Below are 8,301 nucleotides of genomic sequence, written 5' to 3'. Positions count from 1 at the left end.
TGCACTGTGGTCTGCGTGGTACTGCACGTGTGCTCTGTTCTCAGTGTGACACTGCTTGCAATCTCGGAGCCTACGATGGCACTCGTTCTTGCACTGTTGTCTGCGTGGTACTGCACGTGTGCTCTGTTCTCAGTGTGACACTGCTCGCAATCTCGGAGCCTACGATGGCACTCGTTCTTGCACTGTTGTCTGCGTGGTACTGCACGTGTGCTCTGTTCTCAGTGTGACACTGCTCGCAATCTCGGAGCCTACGATGGCACTCGTTCTTGCACTGTTGTCTGCGTGGTACTGCACGTGTGCTCTGTTCTCAGTGTGACACTGCTCGCAATCTCGGAGCCTACGATGGCACTCGTTCTTGCACTGTTGTCTGCGTGGTACTGCACGTGTGCTCTGTTCTCAGTGTGACACTGCTCGCAATCTCGGAGCCTACGATGGCACTCGTTCTTGCACTGTTGGTCTGCGTGGTACTGCACGTGTGCTCTGTTCTCAGTGTGACACTGCTCGCAATCTCGGAGCCTACGATGGCACTCGTTCTTGCACTGTGGTCTGCGTGGTACTGCACGTGTGCTCTGTTCTCAGTGTGACACTGCTCGCAATCTCGGAGCCTACGATGGCACTCGTTCTTGCACTGTTGTCTGCGTGGTACTGCACGTGTGCTCTGTTCTCAGTGTGACACTGCTCGCAATCTCGGAGCCTACGATGGCACTCGTTCTTGCACTGTGGTCTGCGTGGTACTGCACGTGTGCTCTGTTCTCAGTGTGACACTGCTCGCAATCTCGGAGCCTACGATGGCACTCGTTCTTGCACTGTTGTCTGCGTGGTACTGCACGTGTGCTCTGTTCTCAGTGTGACACTGCTCGCAATCTCGGAGCCTACGATGGCACTCGTTCTTGCACTGTTGTCTGCGTGGTACTGCACGTGTGCTCTGTTCTCAGTGTGACACTGCTCGCAATCTCGGAGCCTACGATGGCACTCGTTCTTGCACTGTTGTCTGCGTGGTACTGCACGTGTGCTCTGTTCTCAGTGTGACACTGCTTGCAATCTCGGAGCCTACGATGGCACTCGTTCTTGCACTGTTGTCTGCGTGGTACTGCACGTGTGCTCTGTTCTCAGTGTGACACTGCTCGCAATCTCGGAGCCTACGATGGCACTCGTTCTTGCACTGTTGTCTGCGTGGTACTGCACGTGTGCTCTGTTCTCAGTGTGACACTGCTCGCAATCTCGGAGCCTACGATGGCACTCGTTCTTGCACTGTTGTCTGCGTGGTACTGCACGTGTGCTCTGTTCTCAGTGTGACACTGCTCGCAATCTCGGAGCCTACGATGGCACTCGTTCTTGCACTGTTGTCTGCGTGGTACTGCACGTGTGCTCTGTTCTCAGTGTGACACTGCTCGCAATCTCGGAGCCTACGATGGCACTCGTTCTTGCACTGTTGTCTGCGTGGTACTGCACGTGTGCTCTGTTCTCAGTGTGACACTGCTCGCAATCTCGGAGCCTACGATGGCACTCGTTCTTGCACTGTTGTCTGCGTGGTACTGCACGTGTGCTCTGTTCTCAGTGTGACACTGCTCGCAATCTCGGAGCCTACGATGGCACTCGTTCTTGCACTGTGGTCTGCGTGGTACTGCACGTGTGCTCTGTTCTCAGTGTGACACTGCTCGCAATCTCGGAGCCTACGATGGCACTCGTTCTTGCACTGTTGTCTGCGTGGTACTGCACGTGTGCTCTGTTCTCAGTGTGACACTGCTCGCAATCTCGGAGCCTACGATGGCACTCGTTCTTGCACTGTGGTCTGCGTGGTACTGCACGTGTGCTCTGTTCTCAGTGTGACACTGCTCGCAATCTCGGAGCCTACGATGGCACTCGTTCTTGCACTGTTGTCTGCGTGGTACTGCACGTGTGCTCTGTTCTCAGTGTGACACTGCTCGCAATCTCGGAGCCTACGATGGCACTCGTTCTTGCACTGTGGTCTGCGTGGTACTGCACGTGTGCTCTGTTCTCAGTGTGACACTGCTCGCAATCTCGGAGCCTACGATGGCACTCGTTCTTGCACTGTTGTCTGCGTGGTACTGCACGTGTGCTCTGTTCTCAGTGTGACACTGCTCGCAATCTCGGAGCCTACGATGGCACTCGTTCTTGCACTGTTGTCTGCGTGGTACTGCACGTGTGCTCTGTTCTCAGTGTGACACTGCTCGCAATCTCGGAGCCTACGATGGCACTCGTTCTTGCACTGTTGTCTGCGTGGTACTGCACGTGTGCTCTGTTCTCAGTGTGACACTGCTCGCAATCTCGGAGCCTACGATGGCACTCGTTCTTGCACTGTGGTCTGCGTGGTACTGCACGTGTGCTCTGTTCTCAGTGTGACACTGCTCGCAATCTCGGAGCCTACGATGGCACTCGTTCTTGCACTGTTGTCTGCGTGGTACTGCACGTGTGCTCTGTTCTCAGTGTGACACTGCTCGCAATCTCGGAGCCTACGATGGCACTCGTTCTTGCACTGTGGTCTGCGTGGTACTGCACGTGTGCTCTGTTCTCAGTGTGACACTGCTCGCAATCTCGGAGCCTACGATGGCACTCGTTCTTGCACTGTTGTCTGCGTGGTACTGCACGTGTGCTCTGTTCTCAGTGTGACACTGCTCGCAATCTCGGAGCCTACGATGGCACTCGTTCTTGCACTGTTGTCTGCGTGGTACTGCACGTGTGCTCTGTTCTCAGTGTGACACTGCTCGCAATCTCGGAGCCTACGATGGCACTCGTTCTTGCACTGTTGTCTGCGTGGTACTGCACGTGTGCTCTGTTCTCAGTGTGACACTGCTCGCAATCTCGGAGCCTACGATGGCACTCGTTCTTGCACTGTGGTCTGCGTGGTACTGCACGTGTGCTCTGTTCTCAGTGTGACACTGCTCGCAATCTCGGAGCCTACGATGGCACTCGTTCTTGCACTGTTGTCTGCGTGGTACTGCACGTGTGCTCTGTTCTCAGTGTGACACTGCTCGCAATCTCGGAGCCTACGATGGCACTCGTTCTTGCACTGTTGTCTGCGTGGTACTGCACGTGTGCTCTGTTCTCAGTGTGACACTGCTCGCAATCTCGGAGCCTACGATGGCACTCGTTCTTGCACTGTGGTCTGCGTGGTACTGCACGTGTGCTCTGTTCTCAGTGTGACACTGCTCGCAATCTCGGAGCCTACGATGGCACTCGTTCTTGCACTGTTGTCTGCGTGGTACTGCACGTGTGCTCTGTTCTCAGTGTGACACTGCTCGCAATCTCGGAGCCTACGATGGCACTCGTTCTTGCACTGTGGTCTGCGTGGTACTGCACGTGTGCTCTGTTCTCAGTGTGACACTGCTCGCAATCTCGGAGCCTACGATGGCACTCGTTCTTGCACTGTTGTCTGCGTGGTACTGCACGTGTGCTCTGTTCTCAGTGTGACACTGCTCGCAATCTCGGAGCCTACGATGGCACTCGTTCTTGCACTGTTGTCTGCGTGGTACTGCACGTGTGCTCTGTTCTCAGTGTGACACTGCTCGCAATCTCGGAGCCTACGATGGCACTCGTTCTTGCACTGTGGTCTGCGTGGTACTGCACGTGTGCTCTGTTCTCAGTGTGACACTGCTCGCAATCTCGGAGCCTACGATGGCACTCGTTCTTGCACTGTGGTCTGCGTGGTACTGCACGTGTGCTCTGTTCTCAGTGTGACACTGCTCGCAATCTCGGAGCCTACGATGGCACTCGTTCTTGCACTGTGGTCTGCGTGGTACTGCACGTGTGCTCTGTTCTCAGTGTGACACTGCTCGCAATCTCGGAGCCTACGATGGCACTCGTTCTTGCACTGTTGTCTGCGTGGTACTGCACGTGTGCTCTGTTCTCAGTGTGACACTGCTCGCAATCTCGGAGCCTACGATGGCACTCGTTCTTGCACTGTGGTCTGCGTGGTACTGCACGTGTGCTCTGTTCTCAGTGTGACACTGCTCGCAATCTCGGAGCCTACGATGGCACTCGTTCTTGCACTGTGGTCTGCGTGGTACTGCACGTGTGCTCTGTTCTCAGTGTGACACTGCTCGCAATCTCGGAGCCTACGATGGCACTCGTTCTTGCACTGTTGTCTGCGTGGTACTGCACGTGTGCTCTGTTCTCAGTGTGACACTGCTCGCAATCTCGGAGCCTACGATGGCACTCGTTCTTGCACTGTTGTCTGCGTGGTACTGCACGTGTGCTCTGTTCTCAGTGTGACACTGCTCGCAATCTCGGAGCCTACGATGGCACTCGTTCTTGCACTGTTGTCTGCGTGGTACTGCACGTGTGCTCTGTTCTCAGTGTGACACTGCTCGCAATCTCGGAGCCTACGATGGCACTCGTTCTTGCACTGTTGTCTGCGTGGTACTGCACGTGTGCTCTGTTCTCAGTGTGACACTGCTCGCAATCTCGGAGCCTACGATGGCACTCGTTCTTGCACTGTTGTCTGCGTGGTACTGCACGTGTGCTCTGTTCTCAGTGTGACACTGCTCGCAATCTCGGAGCCTACGATGGCACTCGTTCTTGCACTGTTGTCTGCGTGGTACTGCACGTGTGCTCTGTTCTCAGTGTGACACTGCTCGCAATCTCGGAGCCTACGATGGCACTCGTTCTTGCACTGTTGTCTGCGTGGTACTGCACGTGTGCTCTGTTCTCAGTGTGACACTGCTCGCAATCTCGGAGCCTACGATGGCACTCGTTCTTGCACTGTGGTCTGCGTGGTACTGCACGTGTGCTCTGTTCTCAGTGTGACACTGCTCGCAATCTCGGAGCCTACGATGGCACTCGTTCTTGCACTGTTGTCTGCGTGGTACTGCACGTGTGCTCTGTTCTCAGTGTGACACTGCTCGCAATCTCGGAGCCTACGATGGCACTCGTTCTTGCACTGTTGTCTGCGTGGTACTGCACGTGTGCTCTGTTCTCAGTGTGACACTGCTCGCAATCTCGGAGCCTACGATGGCACTCGTTCTTGCACTGTTGTCTGCGTGGTACTGCACGTGTGCTCTGTTCTCAGTGTGACACTGCTCGCAATCTCGGAGCCTACGATGGCACTCGTTCTTGCACTGTGGTCTGCGTGGTACTGCACGTGTGCTCTGTTCTCAGTGTGACACTGCTCGCAATCTCGGAGCCTACGATGGCACTCGTTCTTGCACTGTTGTCTGCGTGGTACTGCACGTGTGCTCTGTTCTCAGTGTGACACTGCTCGCAATCTCGGAGCCTACGATGGCACTCGTTCTTGCACTGTTGTCTGCGTGGTACTGCACGTGTGCTCTGTTCTCAGTGTGACACTGCTCGCAATCTCGGAGCCTACGATGGCACTCGTTCTTGCACTGTGGTCTGCGTGGTACTGCACGTGTGCTCTGTTCTCAGTGTGACACTGCTCGCAATCTCGGAGCCTACGATGGCACTCGTTCTTGCACTGTTGTCTGCGTGGTACTGCACGTGTGCTCTGTTCTCAGTGTGACACTGCTCGCAATCTCGGAGCCTACGATGGCACTCGTTCTTGCACTGTGGTCTGCGTGGTACTGCACGTGTGCTCTGTTCTCAGTGTGACACTGCTCGCAATCTCGGAGCCTACGATGGCACTCGTTCTTGCACTGTGGTCTGCGTGGTACTGCACGTGTGCTCTGTTCTCAGTGTGACACTGCTCGCAATCTCGGAGCCTACGATGGCACTCGTTCTTGCACTGTTGTCTGCGTGGTACTGCACGTGTGCTCTGTTCTCAGTGTGACACTGCTCGCAATCTCGGAGCCTACGATGGCACTCGTTCTTGCACTGTGGTCTGCGTGGTACTGCACGTGTGCTCTGTTCTCAGTGTGACACTGCTCGCAATCTCGGAGCCTACGATGGCACTCGTTCTTGCACTGTTGTCTGCGTGGTACTGCACGTGTGCTCTGTTCTCAGTGTGACACTGCTCGCAATCTCGGAGCCTACGATGGCACTCGTTCTTGCACTGTTGTCTGCGTGGTACTGCACGTGTGCTCTGTTCTCAGTGTGACACTGCTCGCAATCTCGGAGCCTACGATGGCACTCGTTCTTGCACTGTTGTCTGCGTGGTACTGCACGTGTGCTCTGTTCTCAGTGTGACACTGCTCGCAATCTCGGAGCCTACGATGGCACTCGTTCTTGCACTGTTGTCTGCGTGGTACTGCACGTGTGCTCTGTTCTCAGTGTGACACTGCTCGCAATCTCGGAGCCTACGATGGCACTCGTTCTTGCACTGTTGTCTGCGTGGTACTGCACGTGTGCTCTGTTCTCAGTGTGACACTGCTCGCAATCTCGGAGCCTACGATGGCACTCGTTCTTGCACTGTTGTCTGCGTGGTACTGCACGTGTGCTCTGTTCTCAGTGTGACACTGCTCGCAATCTCGGAGCCTACGATGGCACTCGTTCTTGCACTGTTGTCTGCGTGGTACTGCACGTGTGCTCTGTTCTCAGTGTGACACTGCTCGCAATCTCGGAGCCTACGATGGCACTCGTTCTTGCACTGTTGTCTGCGTGGTACTGCACGTGTGCTCTGTTCTCAGTGTGACACTGCTCGCAATCTCGGAGCCTACGATGGCACTCGTTCTTGCACTGTTGTCTGCGTGGTACTGCACGTGTGCTCTGTTCTCAGTGTGACACTGCTTGCAATCTCGGAGCCTACGATGGCACTCGTTCTTGCACTGTTGTCTGCGTGGTACTGCACGTGTGCTCTGTTCTCAGTGTGACACTGCTCGCAATCTCGGAGCCTACGATGGCACTCGTTCTTGCACTGTTGTCTGCGTGGTACTGCACGTGTGCTCTGTTCTCAGTGTGACACTGCTCGCAATCTCGGAGCCTACGATGGCACTCGTTCTTGCACTGTTGTCTGCGTGGTACTGCACGTGTGCTCTGTTCTCAGTGTGACACTGCTCGCAATCTCGGAGCCTACGATGGCACTCGTTCTTGCACTGTTGTCTGCGTGGTACTGCACGTGTGCTCTGTTCTCAGTGTGACACTGCTCGCAATCTCGGAGCCTACGATGGCACTCGTTCTTGCACTGTTGTCTGCGTGGTACTGCACGTGTGCTCTGTTCTCAGTGTGACACTGCTCGCAATCTCGGAGCCTACGATGGCACTCGTTCTTGCACTGTGGTCTGCGTGGTACTGCACGTGTGCTCTGTTCTCAGTGTGACACTGCTCGCAATCTCGGAGCCTACGATGGCACTCGTTCTTGCACTGTGGTCTGCGTGGTACTGCACGTGTGCTCTGTTCTCAGTGTGACACTGCTCGCAATCTCGGAGCCTACGATGGCACTCGTTCTTGCACTGTTGTCTGCGTGGTACTGCACGTGTGCTCTGTTCTCAGTGTGACACTGCTCGCAATCTCGGAGCCTACGATGGCACTCGTTCTTGCACTGTGGTCTGCGTGGTACTGCACGTGTGCTCTGTTCTCAGTGTGACACTGCTCGCAATCTCGGAGCCTACGATGGCACTCGTTCTTGCACTGTTGTCTGCGTGGTACTGCACGTGTGCTCTGTTCTCAGTGTGACACTGCTCGCAATCTCGGAGCCTACGATGGCACTCGTTCTTGCACTGTGGTCTGCGTGGTACTGCACGTGTGCTCTGTTCTCAGTGTGACACTGCTCGCAATCTCGGAGCCTACGATGGCACTCGTTCTTGCACTGTTGTCTGCGTGGTACTGCACGTGTGCTCTGTTCTCAGTGTGACACTGCTCGCAATCTCGGAGCCTACGATGGCACTCGTTCTTGCACTGTTGTCTGCGTGGTACTGCACGTGTGCTCTGTTCTCAGTGTGACACTGCTCGCAATCTCGGAGCCTACGATGGCACTCGTTCTTGCACTGTTGTCTGCGTGGTACTGCACGTGTGCTCTGTTCTCAGTGTGACACTGCTCGCAATCTCGGAGCCTACGATGGCACTCGTTCTTGCACTGTTGTCTGCGTGGTACTGCACGTGTGCTCTGTTCTCAGTGTGACACTGCTCGCAATCTCGGAGCCTACGATGGCACTCGTTCTTGCACTGTTGTCTGCGTGGTACTGCACGTGTGCTCTGTTCTCAGTGTGACACTGCTCGCAATCTCGGAGCCTACGATGGCACTCGTTCTTGCACTGTTGTCTGCGTGGTACTGCACGTGTGCTCTGTTCTCAGTGTGACACTGCTCGCAATCTCGGAGCCTACGATGGCACTCGTTCTTGCACTGTTGTCTGCGTGGTACTGCACGTGTGCTCTGTTCTCAGTGTGACACTGCTCGCAATCTCGGAGCCTACGATGGCACTCGTTCTTGCACTGTTGTCTGCGTGGTACT

Source organism: Dermacentor silvarum, chromosome 1 (genome assembly GCF_013339745.2).
Source record: "Dermacentor silvarum isolate Dsil-2018 chromosome 1, BIME_Dsil_1.4, whole genome shotgun sequence".
Taxonomy (NCBI): domain Eukaryota; kingdom Metazoa; phylum Arthropoda; class Arachnida; order Ixodida; family Ixodidae; genus Dermacentor; species Dermacentor silvarum.
Note: the sequence above shows the minus strand (reverse complement) of the source record.